The following is a 19,487-nucleotide window of genomic DNA, read 5'->3' on the forward strand; positions in this document are numbered from 1 at the left end:
ATAGCAATAAAAAGAATAACTTTTAAAATATCTTGAGAAGAATGAGAATGAAAATGTAACATATCAAAAATTTATGGATTACAGTAAATGCAGTTCTAAGACGGACGTTCACAGTAATAAATGGCTACTTTAAGAAACAAGAAAAACCTCAAATATACAACTTAAGTTTACACCTCAAGGAACTTCAGAAGGAGCAAAGGCCAAAGTTAGTAGAAGGAAGGAAATAACAAAGATTACAGCAGAAATAAATGAAATAAAGACTTAAAAGAACATAGAAAAGATCAATTAAACTAAGAGTTGGTTCTTTCAACAGAAAAATAAACTGATAAATGTTTGGATGGACTAAGAAAAAAGTGAGAGGACTCAAATAATTAAAATCAGAGATGAAAGAGGAGACTCACTACTGGTACCATGGAAATACAAAGGACAAAAGACAATTACAGTTACTGGAAACACTGGATAACCTAGAAGAAATGGATACATTTCTGGAAACATACAATCTACAGAGACTGAATCACGATGAAAAAGAAAATCTTAACAGACTGATTACCAGCAAGGAGACTGAATCAGTAATCATAAACCTCCCAATAAACAAAAGCCCAGGGCCAGAGAGCTTCACTGGTGAAGTCCACAAAACATTCAAAAATAATAACAGTCCTTCTCTAATTCTTCCAAAAGGTATAAGAGGAGGGGATCTCTTCCAAACACATTCTATACAAGACCAGCATTACCCTGATACCCAAACCAACAAGAATGACACAAAAAAGAAAGTCATAGCCCAGTATTTCTGTTGAACACAGATGCAAAAGTCTCAACAAAATATCAGCAAACCAAATTAAACAATACATTAAAAGTATTATACACCATGGGCACAACTAACATCATACTTAATGGTGAAAAGCTGAAAGCTTTTTCTCTAAAATCAGGAACAAAACAAGGATGCCCACTCCCACCACATTTATTCAACACAGAAATGAAGGGACCAGTCAGAGCAATTAGGCAAGTAAAAGACATAAAAGGCATTCAAATTGGAAATGAAGAAGTACAGCTGTCATTATCTGAAGACATCAATATTATACACAGAAGACCTTAAAGATGCCATCTAAAACTTGTTAAAATTCATAAACAAATTCAGTGGAGTTGCAGGATACAAAATCAATTTGCAAAAATCTGTTTCTTACTTATACTAATAACAAACTATCAGAAAGAGAATTTTTTAACATCTCATTTACAGTTGCATCAGAGATGAAATACTTAAGCATAAATTAAACCAAGGGGATAAAAAACTTGTACATTGAAAACTACAAGATATTAAAGAAAGAAATTGAAGATGACAAAAATAAACAGAAAGATATTTGTACTCATGGATTAGAAATATTGATACTGTTAAAATGTCCACACTACCCAAAGTAATATACAGATTCAATATAATCCCTCCCAAATTTCCAATGGAATTCATTGAAATAGAACAAACAGTCCTATAATTTGTATGGAACAAAAAAGACCACAAACAGCCAAAGCAATTTTGAAGAACAACAAAGCTGGAGGCATCACACTCCTTGACTTCAAGTCATATTACAAAGGTATACTAACTTAAACAGTATGGTATTGGTATAAAAACAGACACATGGAACAACAGAACAGAATAGAGAACCAGAAATAAACCTACACTAATTTATGACAAAGGAGCCAAGAAAATACAATGGAAAAGGCAGAGTCTCTTCAACAATGACCTTGGGGGGGGGGGGGGGAAACTGGAGCACTATCTTATACTATATGCAAAAGCTAATTCAAAATAGACTGAAGACTTAAACATAAGACCTGAAACCATAAAATACCTAGAAGAAAGCAAAGATGATAAGCTCCTTGACATAATTCTTGGCAATGATTTTTTTGGACCTTATGGCGCTCAGTCATGTCCAACTCTTTGCGACCCCATGGACTGTAGCCTACCAGGCTCCTCCGTCCATGGAATTTTCCAGGCAAGAATACTGGAGTGGGGTGCCATTTCCTTCTCCAGGGGATCTTCCCAACCCAGGGGTTGAACCCAGGTCTCCTGCATTGTAGGCAGATGCTTTTACCATCTGAGCCACCAGGGAAGTCACAAAGCAAAGGCAACAGAAATAAAAATAAATGAGTAGAACTCTATCAAACTAAAAAGCCTCTGCACAACACAGATAATCCAACAACAAAATAAAGAAACAAGCTGCTGAATGGGAGGAAATGACAGCACATCATCTATCTGTTAGGAAGCTAACTCAATACAACTCAGTAGTGAAACAAACAAACAACTGATTAAAAACTGGAAAGAATATCTAAATAGACATTTTCCAAAGAAGACATACAGATAGCCAACAGACACAGGAAAAGATACTCAACATCATTAATCATCAGGGAAACGCATATCGAAACCCAAGATATCACCTCACACCTATTGAAACAGCTTATCAAATAGCCATTCTATCAGAAAGCACTGTGTACCCTGCAGAGAGGGTATATTTTATTGGATTACCCTGTTTGAGTATTCTCAGCTTTTTCAACCCCTGATTGTAAAAAGTCTACAATTTAGTAGGAAGGGGAAAAAGTGCAAATAAGATTATGTGAGGTAAGTTCATTCCAAACAAAGCCCCCGGAGTTTAGAAAGAGTTCCTTATTCACCTGGGACAAAAGCCTAGCAGTTAGGCTTTTGATGATTTTGAAGGAGAGACAGCCTGTGTTCTAACACTGCTCAACCACTTATTGAATGACCTTGGGCAATTTACTTAAACCCCTTTATCCTCAGATTACTCATCTGTAGAACAGACCTTCCCAGGGTTGTAGAGAGGATTTAACACACCATAAGGCTCAGCACTCAGGACCAGGAGTTAAGAATAATATTACTATCAGGATCTAAGTCACACAGTTAAGGACAGAATACTTTTACATGGACTCTCATTTCTAGGAAAGACATGCTGTCAGTTCCCCCTTAAATGTTGTTTATGGTGATTTAAACAAGCAAACAAAAACTTACTTGAGTTTAGCCCTAGCTCAGATATGTTTGGAAGAAAAGTAGTAGTAAGGTATTAGTAAAGCAATAAAAATATAATGACACACTTGACTGCACATGAACTAGGTAATCTAATTACTTGCTTCTAGGAGTCAGGATTATTTTAATTCTAAATTGAAAATGCTGCTTCCTGTTTAAATTTTAGTTCTTAATTTAGAAATAAAAAGATGTAAGGAAACATATGCAGGTCTTTCGGGTAGTTTATTTTTCTAGGGCAGGATATTTTACTTCGCTTCTATCTTCTGGCATTCAGTCCTGTGAACTGCTAGAGAGACCAGGGTTGAATTTCGCCAAAACCACAAAGTCGAGTGATGGCGCCTAGGAAGCTCGTGAGTAATTTTAACCTTAAAAATAAGCATCTATGCCAGGAATCTGTAGTAAAATGAGGCAACATCAAAGTTGTAGTGAACTGAGGCAATGAGAACAACAACAAAAATACCTATCAAAATTTAGAGCTACAAAATTAGCATTAAACATCATTAACATTTGAACTTAAATTTCTAAGAGCATTTTTATATGCTACCCACTCTTTCACACTCTCCATGTTTGCCTTAGATATGACAGGAGCTTGTGAAAATGTCAATACAAAGATTTTTAATTCTGCTGTTGACTATGTAATAAAAGAAAATGAACTACCTTTTCCCATAAAATGTCTCAACATAAGACTATATTGTTTCCAAAAAATTATCATAATCAGACATTCTTTTCTAAGGGTAGAAAAATATTTTAATGCTCAATTAGAAAATAATGAAATGAAGTGATGAGTCACATGTAATATTTTAAATAATATTTTGATATAATGTTAATTCTGGAATTACTCATAATGTATGCATGGGAAAAACAGTACAATATAAAACAACTATCTCATGTACTATCCATTAAAAAAGAAAAAGAGGAGAGTGAGGGAGGGGAGAGAGAGACAAGAGACAAATGAAATATGCCAAATTTTAACAGTGAGATTGTTAGAACTTTGCTGCCTTTGTTATTCTCCATACTTTCACACTATCTCCACGTTTTCTACATGGAGCAAAGTTGGTTTCAAAGCAAATAAATGAAAAATCTTGTATCTGAAGTATTATCTGTCAAATGGGATAATATGGATGTTTACATCAGGAAAAACACTACCAATTTTTAAAGTTAAGAAATGATAAGTAAGGAAGTCCATATTTTTGCTAAAATATTATTTATTTTGGTGTATTAACTCCTACCACGTAACCAATATTCCCTTCATGGATTACAGCAGAAAGTGAAGAGAAACTAAAGAGCCTCTTGAAAGAGGAGACTGAAAAAGCTGGCTTAAAAGTCAACATACAAAAAACTGATAAGATCATGGCATCTGGTCCTATCTTCAGGAAAATAGCAGAGGAAAAAGTAGAAGCAGTGACAAATGTTATTTTCCTAGGCTCCAAAATCACTATGATGGTGACTGCAGTCATGAAATTAAAAGATGCCTGCTCCCTGGAAGGAAAGCCATTACAATCCTAGTCACTACACTAAAAAAGCAGAAACATCACTTTTCCCACAAAGGTTCATATAGTCAAAGCTGTGGTTTTCCCAGGAGTCAAGTATGGATGTGAGAACTAGACCATAAATAAAGCTGAGGGCCAAAGAATTGATACTTTCAAATTTTGGCGCTGGAGAAGACTCTTGAGTGTCCCTTGAACTGCAAGATCAAACCAATCAATCCTAAAGGAATTCAACCTTGAATATTCATTGGAAGGTCTGATGCTGAAGCTGAAGCTCCAATATGTTGACCACCTGATGTGAAGAACTGACTCACTGGAAAAGCCCCTGATGCTCTAGCAAGGATTGAAGGCAAAAGGAGAAGGGGATGGCAGAGGATGCAATGGTTAGATAGCATCACCAACTCAATGCACATGAATTGGAGCAAAGTCTGGGGAACAGTGGAGAACAGAGTAGCCTGGTATACTGCAGTCCATGGGATGGCAAAGAGTTGGACAGGACTTAGCGACTGAACAACAGCAAGCAACCAATATGCCACTGAATTTTTGCCACAGACTCAACAGACTAACAGACTCAACAACAGACTAATTTCTAATGCTAATTTAAGATTTTTTCAACCTCACTCTTTCGTTTAAAACCTTTATCAGCTGCATAAAAACATTCCTAGATATTCTAATGAACTTAAGCACAGGAAAGTAGTTGTATAGGGAAGAGTTGATGTAATTTATACCAAACACAATCAAGTTCTTCAGGTTAATAAGGAAACGCTGACCAGGCAAGCAGAAAGTACAGCACTAGTTTTGATATAGCTAAAGCTCTACTGTTCTGGTACATGGAGGGAAAAAAAGTATTTAAAACTTAATATACAGTAAAGCAATCAACAGGTTTCATATCCCAGGTCAAGACACTCTCTCTCCCACCCCCAGAGAATCAACTGCCTGCTTGCTCAACTACTCTCCAGCTGCCTAGCCTTCTCCATGGCCTTCCTGAGCCCTTCCCAATTTGGCCAAGTAGATGAAGACCACGGGCAGGCCCTGCTGCTAACCATCTTCCTCAGTTCAAAAATAAGACACAATCAGACTAGCTCCATAGCTCTCAGAAAAGCTGAAAATACTGAGCCACACCAGGACTGAAACATACTTGTTGCTCACACACACACACACACACACGATGTAACTGTCACCAGACTCTCACAAAACTGATAAATGAACTATTAATACATTCTAAAATGTTCCCTTGGTTGCATAAATTACATATGTCGAGTCTGAGGAAACCAGTTGTCTACAGCTGTCTGCAACTCAGTAGGGATTACAATATGCTACCCTTAAACTTGGTTATTACATTAGCTTTTTACCTATACATGATAGAATATGAGTTTGCTACACCTTTCTACCCACAAAAAAATTCATTTCTCTTAGATTAAATGTATGTCTACCTAATGACATCCAGTTAGTATAAATTTAAAGACAGAGAAAGCAAAACTTGACATTAGCCTCAGAATTGCTCTCAATGTATGTACCTTTAGTTAAGTTATGCCAGAAAATGCAATCCTTTATACTGGTGGTCTCTACAGTGAGGTATACATATCTCAAAAGGGTACATAAGGATATCAGCATGCAAGAAATTTCTGGTTATATTTAATTATCTTAACCAATGTATTTCTGGTGTGTTTTTCAGTTAACATACTTTATAAGAACAACAATACATGCATGTGATTTTCAATTAATATGTATGACTACAGTTATATACTCTAGATTTTTATCAGTAAGCATGACTGATTTTAGAAGTTTGAAGTTTGATCATCAGAACTAGCAAAGGAAAATTTCTACATACAACTCTCTATATATAAAAATCAGTGTGCTAATCTCTACCTGAGCAAGAATCTTTACCCAGCTCAAGGCAATAGACAATCCATTTCACTTACAGTTTATCACAAGCACTGCACAGCCAGAAAATAATGCTATAAGGCATTGAAATATTATATATTCTATCAATATTTCCCACAAAGTATTCTTTGATAACTCAAATACATTTGGTTAATGGTCCTCAACTTGATCTTAATCATATAAATTCACTAAATCTCAAAGATGCAAAGAACATGTGTTAGTCACTCAGTCATGTCCGACTCGGCAACCCCATGAACTGTAACCCACCAGGCTCCTCTGTCCATGGAATTCTCCAGGCAAGAATACCGAAGTGGGTAGCCATTCCCTTCTCCAGGGGATCTTCCTGACCCAGTGATCAAACCCAGGCCTCTTGCACTGCAGGCAGATTCTTTACCATCTTAGCCACCAAAGAAGCCCAAGAAGAAAGACTTCCCTGACTCAGAACATGTACCACAGGCTTAAATATATTTTTCAGATTATATTTTAAATTTTATTATTTGTAGTCTTTGAATCAAAGAAAACAATATTTAATTTCACAGAGAGAAAGACATTACAAAAAGCCATGTGGAACCAAGTCTTTCTCTTCTGACAAATCTGATCTAGATTTATTAATGATCTATTCTACCAAATGGGCTTCCCCGGTCGCACTAGTGGTAAAGAACCCGACCATCAATGCAGGAAACTTAACAGATATGGGTTCAATCCCTGGGTCGAGAAGATCCCCTGGAAGGCATTGCAACCCGCTCCAGTATTCTCACCTGGAGAATCCCCATGGAGGAGCCTGGTGGGCTACAGTCCATGGGGTCACAAAGAGTCAGACATGACTCAAGCAGCTTAGTACACACACAATCTACCAACTAATATTATTTGGGGCTGTCTCCGTACCATAATTTTTAATTTCAATTTAAAGGATATGAATAAAGAAAGCCTTGGTTTATGAAATGACTATAGCACAATTCAACCCTCAATACTTACTTTTATGATTCCATAATTTTATTCATCCCTGTGTGGCAGGAATGGAACCACTGTCTGGGTGAGGTGGTTCAGGTGAAATGAAACAGGAGGCTAATCTCATTTAGGATTCATGTCCCAAATGAATTTTGTCTCTTGGAGGATAAGAACAAAGTATCCTCACAGATTACATCGACATCTCCCCTGGCCGACAGTTTCTAATCAAAGGCATCAGCAGGCACACACGTTTGTCAGCCCACTGGCGGTGGTTCTCACACTTCTGTACCCTTACCCCACTTCACTGGGCATTTTTCCTTTCTGCTATTTCTTTTCTCTACCCCCTGCTCCTTCTCTGAGTTTTTATTTTCTTCTCTCCTGCCTTACTACACCTTCAAGAGATTATATCTCACAGGTATACAGCATGATGCACTGTTAATAAAGGAAAATAAAACTACATTTCAGAATCTTGGTCAGGGTTCATAATATTGACTGTTTTACTGACTATTTTCATTAAGAAAACATCACTGGTTCAATACACTCCCTTAGTCTATTTTGGATTTCTCTTGTTTTTAAATATTTGGGACAATTTCTTGTAAGACTTCTTCTTTCTTCTTTTCCAAACAAAAGAATATTTTTTAAATAAAACATTTAAGAAAACTGATTACATAGAGGTATTTTTTAAAAGTCATAGTAATCAGAGAAACACATGTAAAATCATTGAAAAGGCAAGGAGAGAATAATCATTTCAAAGAAGACATTTTTCTCTAATTTCTGACTAAACTATATTTTATTTTCTGAAAGACTATACACAAGGAAATAGATGTATGTAGTATCTTAGAATTCACGGACAATAAGAAAATGTAACAGAAAATGACAAATAGGAAATTCTTTTCTCAAAGAAGAAGAAAAGAGTGACAAATTTTAGAAAGCATATATGGACTGGTAAGCTAAATTTTCAATCTGAGAAAATAACTGTGGCTATTGGGCACACAGTATTTCAATTCTTATGAAAAATATATTCAGAACTCAGTAAACGGCAAGCTTTATGTCATCCAATAATGCAAAATCACTAACAAAAAAGCTAAAACTCTTAGGGCTAATAAGGATGTTGTTTAACATGAAGGAAGGTAAGAATTCAGTACATTCAGTTCTACTCAACTCATATCTGGAGAATAGTATGCAAGTACATGTTTTAAGAGAGGAAAGTGACCCATTAAAGTATATCCAGAGAAGAGCTATAAGGTTACAAGGCATATTCATCTGGAAATCATTTCATATGAATATTTAATAACAGGACAATCATCTTCAAACACTGGTAGCCATGCCATTTATAAGGAACAGACCTTAAATCAACAGCAATAAAAACAATAAACAGATAAATAGATTTAGCTCAATATAGTAAGGAAATTTCTAGTACAAGCATACCTTGGCTTGTTGTCCTTCACTTTATTGTATTTCACAGATGCATACCATTTTCTTTTTTACAAATTGAAGGTCTGTAGCAACCTTGTGTCAGGCAAGTCTACTGATGACATTTATCTAACAGCATTTGCTCATTTTGTTTCTCTGTGTCACATTTTGGTAATTCTCACAATATTTCAAACTTTTTCATTATTACTATATTTGTCATGGTGATCTGTGGTCAGTGACCTCTGATGTTACTACTGTAATTGTTTGGGGGGTGCCACGAACCACATCCAGTGAGCTTACTCCATAAATGTTGCATGTGTTCTGACTGCTCCACTGACTGGCCATTCCCCAGTCTCTCTCCTTCTTTCTAGGCTTCCCTATTCCCACAAAAATAATAAAATTAAGCCAGTTAGCTGACTCGATGGACTTGAGTCTGAGTGAACTCCGGGAGTTGGTGATGGACAGGGAGGCCTGGTGTGCTGCGATTCATGGGGTCGCAAAGAGTCGGACACGACTGAGCGACTGAACTGAACTGAACTGAATGACTCTACAATGGCCTTCAAGAGTTCAAGTAAGAGGAAGAGTCAACTGATGCAAATTTTACTGTTGTCATTTTTAAAACTTGCCACAACCACACCAACGTTTAGCAACTATCACCCTGATCAACATCCTACACCAGCAAAAAGATTTACTCATTGCAGGCTCAAATGATGAACAGCACTTTTTAGCAATAAAATATTTTTAAGTTATATATATTGTTAGACATAATGCTATTGCCCACTTAGTAGACTACAAGAGAGTGTAAACAGAACTTTCATATACACTGGGAAATCCAAAAATTTACAGGCCACATTTTAGTCCAATTATTTGCTTTATTGTGGTAGTCTGAACCTGAACCCACAAAATCATCTAGATATGCTTACAACTAAAACTGGTATAAGATGACATATACTCAGTCACCTGAAATGTTTAAGGACAGTTAGATAATCAACTTTAAGGCTTAGAATGAATGAATGATTAATGGATCCATTCTTGACATCAAAGACACTGATTGTACAGTGGAAGAAATACGAAGAGAGGCTATATTTAGGTGCACATGGGGGTCTATTTGCCTCATAAATGTGGGTAAGTTGAAGGAAGGTTTTGAAAGAAGCACAGAAAAAAAAAAATAACAAATGATCTAAGTTTGGATCAAAGAGTTGGGTTTAGCCAAAATCAAGAGATAGGCAGTTGATGAGGGGAAAACCAAAGAAGACAACACAGGTAAAGACCACTAATATTAGAGAAAAAATAGTAGCTGCAAGGGACCAAGCATCTAAGCTTAGTTCCATTGCCTTCTAACTCCTGAGCTTCAATGAGCCAAAGCAGCTTGCTGTGCTCTGCACAGAAGGATGATTTTTCTCAAAAGGAAGGCTTTTCTCAATCTTCCTTTTCCATGTGTCAAAATCTGAATGCAGACTTACTTGTTGAGCCACTTGACAATAGATATATTAGATACAGTGCATAGGCTTCGGTGAATTTAAATCTGAAACAATCTAATGAGCCACTTTTTGAAACTATAATATGCTAAGAGGTATAAACTGTGGCTAGTGACCTTCAGGATTTGAGAACTGACCCTTAAGCCTGTACCAATCTCTCATTCTAAGCAAAAATCTCCCCTGCCTGAAGTGTGAGCAGCTTTATCAGCGCTTTGCTAGCTCTCCAGCATCAGGCCCCAGCCTTCCCCTTGACTTTCTCTCCTACCTTGCCCTCTTACATATCCCACCCTGGGCCCACCCTCTCTGTTTACTGCTCTGCAATCGTGCTCTGATGCTTCCACCATTGTCTTTTGCTCCTGTCTCTGTGCCATCGCCCGGGTGCACCCCTTCCCCTGCTGCTTCTGGCTTCCAACCCATCTTGGAGGACCAAGCTGAACCTCTCCTACTCCGGCTGGGGGCGGGGTGGGGGGGTGCTGTAGTGCTGCTCCTGTAGTTTGAGAGACTTCATTCACCACTACGGACCCTCAGGGATATTCCGTGTTGTCTTATATACATGACATGTCTTCCCTGCTGGGCTCTGGGCTGGCTGAGAAAAGGAGAGGTTGTCATTCATCTTTATTTCTCCTGTCACACCTATGAAATCACTGTGCATAGAGTAGTCTTCAAGACACCAAAGATATGTTGTTTGGGCAGGGGTGGGAGGGGGATAAACCCCCCAGCAACCGCTGCCCTCATGGGGCGTCCACTGGTGAGGAGAGGGAGGTCTAAGCAGAAGACTGGAAAGAGGTTCAGGCCATAGCGTCAAGAGCATCTTGCAGTCAGCCATCAAACCACATGATAATCAAAGGTGAAGCCCTTGCCACTTTCTACTTCTGTCTCCTCGTGACCCACAGATGTACCCAGTTCCAGGCACTAACCCTAACAACATTTGACATTCCTGAAGTCTTAAGACAAGATGTACTGAAATGCCTCGGCCCCCACGTTGGGGCATTAGTACTGAGTCACTCTCGCTGCTAGGATGTTACCCAATACTGACCACAGAGTTTTCCATGTTATGTTCCAATTTGCCTTTATTGCTAATCAGATACAGCTGACATTATCATACAAACATCATCTCTCATTATCTAAAGCTTACTCTGTCACAGGCATAGAGATAAACTGTTTTCATCTCTTTCCCTATAACCAATAAAGTGAATGTATATTGGGAAGTCAAAAGCGGATGAGCACTGTTTTAAGATATTTAAAAACTGTGATCAAGCTATGGTGGTAAAATTCTGGGAACCTCCTCTCCTTTTACCATACAATAAGCATCCATCAATATACAAGTCTGCTTTTTAAACATTAAAGCGGTAAAAGAAGATTATCACTGACCGCGTTACAAAGTCACCTTAGCATATGGATTGATGAATCTGATTAGTAACTGCCTATAATTTGTTCTTCTTTGGGGTCCCTTAATCTTCCAGTCTGACCAGATGGTGACATGTCCCATGATAACCATGCTGAATGCCCTTCCTTAAAGGGGAAACAAAATGCAATTTTTCTGGTTAAGGCAAAAGACTTTCCACTCTACTGCTCCCAATTTTTCCTTATGCCAAACTTAGTCCATGAATTCTTGCCTGAACTCTGACTCCTGAGGACATTCATTGTACAGTCTCATGGGTACAATACTGCTAAAAAAAAAAAAAAAAAAAAAAAAACAGCATTATCACCAAGATATGGAGTATACAGCACCATTTGGCATTATAATAAATAAATGCATCAAAATGGTGTTCAGCAGTACAAAAATTTTAGCAAGTAGTTCCATTCATCCACAAGTCTTATGTGGCTAAGCTGTAAGAAATGACAACCTGTGAAAATAGCAATAATCTCAAAACTGAAGAGTTGTTCTCATAGACGACCAGGTTGATAAAGTCTAATGAGACTACTGTCAGTCACACTTGCATTCATGGGTTAGTGTACACACATTTTCAAAGTCAGAAGAAACAAATAATTGCATAACACTGTCACAAACTTGTTACTGAGCACACTAACTATAGGTCGTTTTCTTCCCAGGGTGCATACCTAACTATTTGGCTTGATGCTTTTAACACTACATCAAAATCACCTCTGCAGCAAATAATCTAAATAATGAAAGTAAAGATCTGAAAATTCCTTTTCAGAATAAACACATTCTTTCATTTATTTGTCTTCCTGGAGTACCCTCCATGTGTAAGCACAGTTCTTAGCAGGATAGATGATAAAACACGCTGCTGCTGCTGCTGCTAAGACACGTCAGTCGTGTCTGACTCTTGGCGACCCCATGGACTGCAGCCTACCAGGCTCCTCCATCCATGGGCTTTCCCAAGCAAGAGTACTGGAGTGGGTTGCCATTGCCTTCTCCAATAAAACATGAAATCCCTTCAAAAGAATACTGGATGACTGCAGGTCTTATGGGCTTCACCACTGGCTCAGTGGTAAAGAATTCAATTGCAATGCAGAAGACCCAGGTTCAATCCCTGGGTCAGGAAGAGCCCCTGGAGGAGGGCATGGCAACTCATTTCAGTATTCTTGTCTGGGGAATTCCATGGACAAAGGAGCCTGGCAGGCTATAGTCCCAGGGGCTGCAAAGAGCCAGACACAACTGAAGCAACTTAGCATGCACATAGATATGTATAATCCCATTAAAAAATAATAATAATAACTTACGCAAGTTGTAAACAACTGATAACACACATATTTTATGTAGAATACCTCAAGCTTAGGACTTGAAAAATTTATCATCCCACTTAATTATCTGCTCATTTCCTTATAAGTGTTAGTTGCTCACTCGTGTCGAACTCTGAGACCAAAGAACTGTAGCCCATCGGGCTCCTCTGTCCATGGAATTCTCCAGGCATCAATATTGGAGTGGGTTGCCATTCACTTCTCCAGGAGGTCTTTCCAACCAAGCATCAAACTCCAGGCTCTTGCATTGCAGGCAGATTCTTTACCCTCTGAGCCACCAGGGGAGCCCCCCCATTTCCTTATTGTCCATGTCAAACAATATGTTTTGAAAGTTAATTAGATCATCCTTCGGATATTGTGCTTCAACATCATCTAGTCAGCATTTCTGAGTGATACATCTACCATTATAAATGTAAAATTTCTCAGATATAAAGCTCTTTATATTTGCTATTGTTTTCAATGCTGTTTTTCCTGTCAAACCAACAAGATTGTTCCCTTTTCTCTTTTTAACAAAGATCTTTTCCAAAAGATTCTTTTGTACTCTTCACAACATCTAAATTATAACTATACAATAATATTCAAAAAATGCTAAATATAATAATATAATTAAAAGACAACCTCTTGAGAAACAATCAGTAGAAAAGAGAAAATAGATTCTTCCGTTGCTGAGTCCCTGGTGGCTAACAGATTAAATATCACCAAGCACCAAATTTGCCTTCTATTGGGTAGGTTAAATTATTGTTTCAATAAAAAAAGAAACTGGAAAGCAGATGTTTACCTTCAACTACACCCAGGAAGAACTGGAAGGAGTTTAAAATTTATTGTATGGTGAAAACGAGTACATACTGGGAAATATTTCCTCATCCTTGTTTACAGCACTAATTTTCAATTTTATTGTATATAAATGTTCCAGAAAAGCTTCATCTATTTAAAAGGCAGAAGGATAAACATATAAGTCAAAGAGTTAAGAACTGCTTCAAAAGAACAGCTTATACAGCTATTGGTTTAAGGGAAGAAAACAACATTCAAGTTTGAAGGAAGGCTATTTCCATTCTCAAGTTGTCAGCTTCCATCTATTTCTCTCCCAATTAAACATTACACTTCACTGTTCCTGTTTTAACTTTTTAGAATTCAGTGTATCATTCAGAAAAAAACATGCAGTGTCTTCAGCAGTGAATAATAAAATGCCATAAATGTAAAAGTAATATGTAAGCCAAACATGCTTACATGAACTAATAACATCTAAAACTTCACTAGAGCTTCCCTGTCACTCTTTCTTCACGATGATTCTATACTTGGCTTTGCAGTTACTCCTGTTTCAGTTCCTGGTCAAGGTAGATGAAATGTAATATAGTGAAATTATGACTGCTTCATGATAGTAAACTTGTGGTTCAAACCCAAAAATAATGCCAAGGAGGGAAAAAAAAAAAAAAATATATATATATATATATATATAACTCCAAATTATGGTTATATTGTATATAGAACTTAAGATATGCACTTCATACTATGATATACAAAATTCCTTACGGAAGTATTGACCAAGATTTTGGTCCTACCCCATGAGTCAACCCTCTAGAAAGATTATTTGTTATTCAGTACTGGAATACAGAGCCACCTACTGGTATCTCTAGATCCAAGTTAAAAACTTGTCTACCTAAATTTGTTTATTCAAAACTGACCTAAATCTTCCTATAGCAGTATTTCTCAAAAGAACAATTAGAATTTTATTTGCTTGAAACGTGTCCAAAAGTACACTTAAATGGAAATTACTCTGCTATTGTACAAAGCTTCTTGTATCTTCACATTTTAACTAGGTAGTGAAAACCTCAGTCATTAAAGTCAGTTCACCTTGCTTCCAAATACCCATGTTTCAATCTTAATAAATGAACCAAAGTTACATAATTAAGTATCTGTTCATTCATTCATTCACAAATATTAACTGAACATCTACGTATAATGGGCTAGGTTCCACGCTAGGCTGTGGGAAGCAGAGTTGAGCAAGGTAGACATGAACTTTACAGGGAAATTGACGAACAAAAACTAAACAAATCCTTATTCAGGTTGTTGCTATAGTTTCAGTGAGAAGCAATGAGGAAACCATCAGGAAATGCTCCCATATCAAGGAGAGCATATCAAAAATGTGCCCAGGCACTTTGCAGGGAAAACTCATAATAGTCATCTCTGGAATTGCAGCACTGACAATTTGAAAATTTTATAAATTTCATGCTGTATATTTTTCCTCTTAGATTAAAAAAGTTAGAACTCATTCCCATCTCATTGAGCATGATATACAATGAGGGCATGTGTGTGTGTGCATGTACATGAAAGTATTATACTGGGATAATTAAGGGCTAGGAAGCAATTTTGATGAATAACAAAACTGCCAAAAATATTTTCAATATTTTCTCTCAATTACTCAATTATTCTTACATTATGTACCAATATAGAAACTGTTTCAAATGCCTAATATCTGCATTAAATATTTATCTTTAAAAATTTACAAAGTGGGCTCTGTACTGGGAAGCAGATCATAAGCATAACTTTTATTTCTTAGGTCTCGAATATTACATATTGTTAACACCAACAGATAACCAGAGAATGTGAAAAAACCAAAGTCATTTCAAATAAGCAAGCACTTTAATTTTTCTTGGAGCTGAATATGGCAATACACAGGTTTTTTTTATTATTTTAAGGAATATTTGCAGTTAAGTCAAAATTAGATTCATTGTCCATGTCAATTAACTCTTACAAAGATCCAGTTGCTTCTGTTTTTCATTGGTTTGATGTTATCATGTATATTTTGTTTCCCAGTCGAATAGAATACTAAAATTAATATTTCAGCAGTTTTTGTTCTGTTTTTCAAATATAATACTGTTTTTGTATTGTTTTTCAGTCAAATATAATACTAAAATTAATGTTTCAGCAGAAAGATACTGCTTGAGAAGAAATCAGCCAAATAATTCAGAGAGGACACAGCAACAATCAGCTTATTTGCCAGTCACTCATATGCTGTGTTTCCTTATTATTATCACTTACATCTTGCTCTAAAAATACCAAATACTATTAAGCAGATGCCAAGTGTTTAAAGCTGGCCATCTGAAACAACTATATACTACCAAGAGATTAGTTGATTCTTCTAGAGCTCTGACAGGATCTGCTTTAAACTGAAAATAAATGACCTTCATAAATGTTAATAAATGCGTCTCTAGTTTTCTATAAGATCACAGTTCTTAGGGAAATGCCCTAGAAACTACGTCATCTCATTAACTGAGGCAATCTTAAATTACTGAGCAAGTATTAAAAAGAAAAATATGAAAAAACATCAAGAAGAAAAATCTCCTAGCTCGGTTACTTCAGTAAATTCAGCATTTTCTTTTAATCTTTTCATTAACATGACTCAATGAAGGTATCTGCCTATGTCTTCAAATATACATTTATTTTTTCTCGGAGCAAGTAAAGCAAGAGACCACATTGCTTTCTTTCCTTTTAGTCTCCTAACTTAAAAATCAGAACCATAAGAAAGATGGGTTACACCAACAGACACTCACACGTGTCTATCAAAATTCAATTTCCCTGTTTGAAATGGCCTGACAGCACCTTGGAGGGGGACATACATATTTCTTTCTTTGTGGAGCCAGGATAACAGAATCTACTATGTCTCAAATTGGGACCCCCAAACGATTTTAAGCATTTTTCCCCCAAATTTCTGTGAGACTGCTTCCATCTTAAGTCTTAAATATAAGGATATGTGGAAATGAAATAAATAAATCAACAAGAACTCAAATGAAATAAGCAAATAAACTAAAACTTGGAGAAGTACAAACAAGACTAAATTTCATGACATTTGAAAACATTTTGTGACAAACTTGTTTGAGAGACTGGGGGTGTGGGGTGTTTTTTAATAAGCAAATGCAGATGTTGAGGGAAAAATGCTTAGATTTTTTACACTGTTCTTTGCTAACAAAATTTCAAATGTTTTCCATAAGCAAACAATGTTGAAATGTCTGAATATTTTTTTCTTAAACCACCATCCAGCTAAACGTTGAAAAATGGAATTTATCAATTTACCATTGAGATTATACATTTGATCATTTCTGAATATTTCTTTGCTCAGCTTTTATTTTCCATGTCCTGTATAAATTTTAATTAATTGTGAGAAGAATTCGTGGTCTTCTTATGTTGTATACACACATAGACATATACTTACACACATTGAGTCAGTGTTTATTCAAGTGTCACTCTCCAGGAACACATTTAAAGTTGTCCATAACAGATCATGGGATGAAATATTTCATTTTACTACACACAGAGGTTTGGGTTCACTTTCATATAACATGCAAAACTACCTTTATTTAAGTGTTCACTATCAAATCAAAACAATACCCAACAAGTAAAACATTGATGCAGGTTTTCTTACACCTGAGTTTTACTTTCAGTCATTACTGTGATGCCCCTGAATCTTTTTATTTGGTCAAAAAGTTTTTTTTTCCTTTTAAACTTAAAACTGTCACTGATTAAATTCAGTTCAGTTCAGTCGCTCAGTCGTGTCCAACTCTTTGCGACCCCATGAATCGCAGCACGCCAGGCCTCCCTGTCCATCACCAACTCCCGGAGTTCACTCAGACTCACGTCCATCGAGTCCGTGATGCCATCCAGCCATCTCATCCTCGGTCGTCCCCCTCTCCTCCTGCCCCCAATCCCTCCCAGCATCACAGTCTTTTCCAATGAGTCAACTCTTCCCATGAGGTGGCCAAAGTACTGGAGTTTCAGCTTTAGCATCATTCCTTCCAAAGAAATCCCAGGGCTGATCTCCTTCTGATTAAATTGGATACCACCAATTGGAAAAGATTCTGATGCTGGGAAAGACTGAAGGCAAGAGGAGGAGGTGACAGCAGAGGATGAGATGGTTAGATAACATCACCAACTCATTGGACATGAGTTTGAGCAAACTTGGGGAGATAGTGAAGGACAGAAAAGCTTGGCATGCTGCGGTCCATGGGGTCACAAAGAGTTGGACATGACTTATCAACTGAACAACATATTGGATAAGTTTCACTTCTATCTGTTTCCAAACTCTGTCCAATATGCAAAAGTATCCCAATTATTACGGAAAACTTTCTAAATTCAGTTATAATGCAGTTGCCCTATTGAGACATTAAAGACTTTTTCATCAATGGGAAAAAATGACAGCTGAAAGTCAATGAGGTTGAATAAATCAACTCAAAAATGTCTTCCCCCTCATTCCATTTAACGGTGTGATGAAAACTCAAATGAGTCTGAGTTTCTTATGCTTTGCAGTGCTACAGTCATAGCATGAAAAGATTACTGTGCAATTACCAAGACTCCCTGAACAGTGTATCAAAGATGAGTTTGCGTTGCCTCTCCAAGAATTTATTTCCTCACCTTTTATCTCCTCACTAGGTAAGACTTTACTCCTTGGAAGGAAAGTTGTAACCAACCTAGACAGCATATTAAAACGCAGAGACATTACTTTGCCAACAAAAGTCCATCTAGTCAAGGCTATGGTTTTTCCAGTGGTCATGTATGGATGTGAGTTGGACTATAAAGAAAGCTGAGCACCAAAGAATTGATGCTTTTGAACTGTGGTGTTGGAGAAGACTCTTTGGAGCCCCTTGGACTGCAAGGAGATCCAACCAGTCTATCCTGAAGTAGATCAGTCCTGGGTGTTCATTGAAGGACTGCTGTTGAAGCTGAAACTCCAATACTTTGGCCACCTGATACAAAGAGCTGACTCATTTGAGAAGACCCTGATGCTGAGAAAGGTTGAGGGCAGGAGGAGTAGGGGACAACAGAGGATGAGATGGTTGGATGGCGTCACCCACTCAATGGACATGAGTTTGGGTAAACTCTGGGAGTTGGTGATGGACAGGGAGGCCTGGCATGCTGTGGTTCATGGGGTCACAAAGAGGTGGACACGACTGAACGACTGAACTGACTGACTAACAGTAAGGAGCACCAAAGGAATTCCAGAATACAGAATAAAAACTGATCCCAAAGCAAAAAATAATACTATAACGATGGCCTACGTTACGCAACGAACATTTTGAAGTTTCTGGTAGACAGCAGTAGGAGTTTGAATTGCTTTGGGAAGTATCTTAAGCCTCTCAAAGTGATGACTGATTAATGGCTGAAAGTAATTTACTACATCTGATAAGTATAGACAATATCTAAATATAATTGGAGTACTTCATACCTGGCTGATCCCAACATCCACATATCAGGAAGTATGTCAAGTTACTACTTAATAGTTTCAGAAATGCTAACTGTACAAGGGCAAGGATTCCCTTTTCATCAATATTATCTTCCTATCTTCATCAACTGAGTATAAGATGCATAGTAGGTATTTCAGGAATGCCTACTATTTTCAAGAAGCTGTGCGTGCATGCATGCGCGCGCGCGTGTGTGTGTGTGTGTGTGTACACACTAGGAATTTCTAGTGATATATCTAATCACATGTGTGTGCATACATATGATTGTATATACAATTGTCAATGAAGTAAAGAAGAGAACACATTTTATTAATCA

The 19,487-nt window shown here is 37.1% G+C and overlaps 1 protein-coding gene across 1 annotated transcript in view; it reads right to left on the bottom strand.

The window, feature by feature from the left end:
* The window catches only part of HMCN1 (hemicentin 1), a 551,984-nt gene that overhangs the window by 452,763 nt on the left and 79,734 nt on the right, over positions 1–19,487 (bottom strand). The gene's annotated exons all lie outside the window — the stretch shown is intronic.

The sequence above is a fragment of the Oryx dammah genome, unplaced genomic scaffold (assembly GCF_014754425.2).
Source record: "Oryx dammah isolate SB20612 unplaced genomic scaffold, SCBI_Odam_1.1 HiC_scaffold_21, whole genome shotgun sequence".
Taxonomy (NCBI): Eukaryota; Metazoa; Chordata; class Mammalia; order Artiodactyla; family Bovidae; genus Oryx; species Oryx dammah.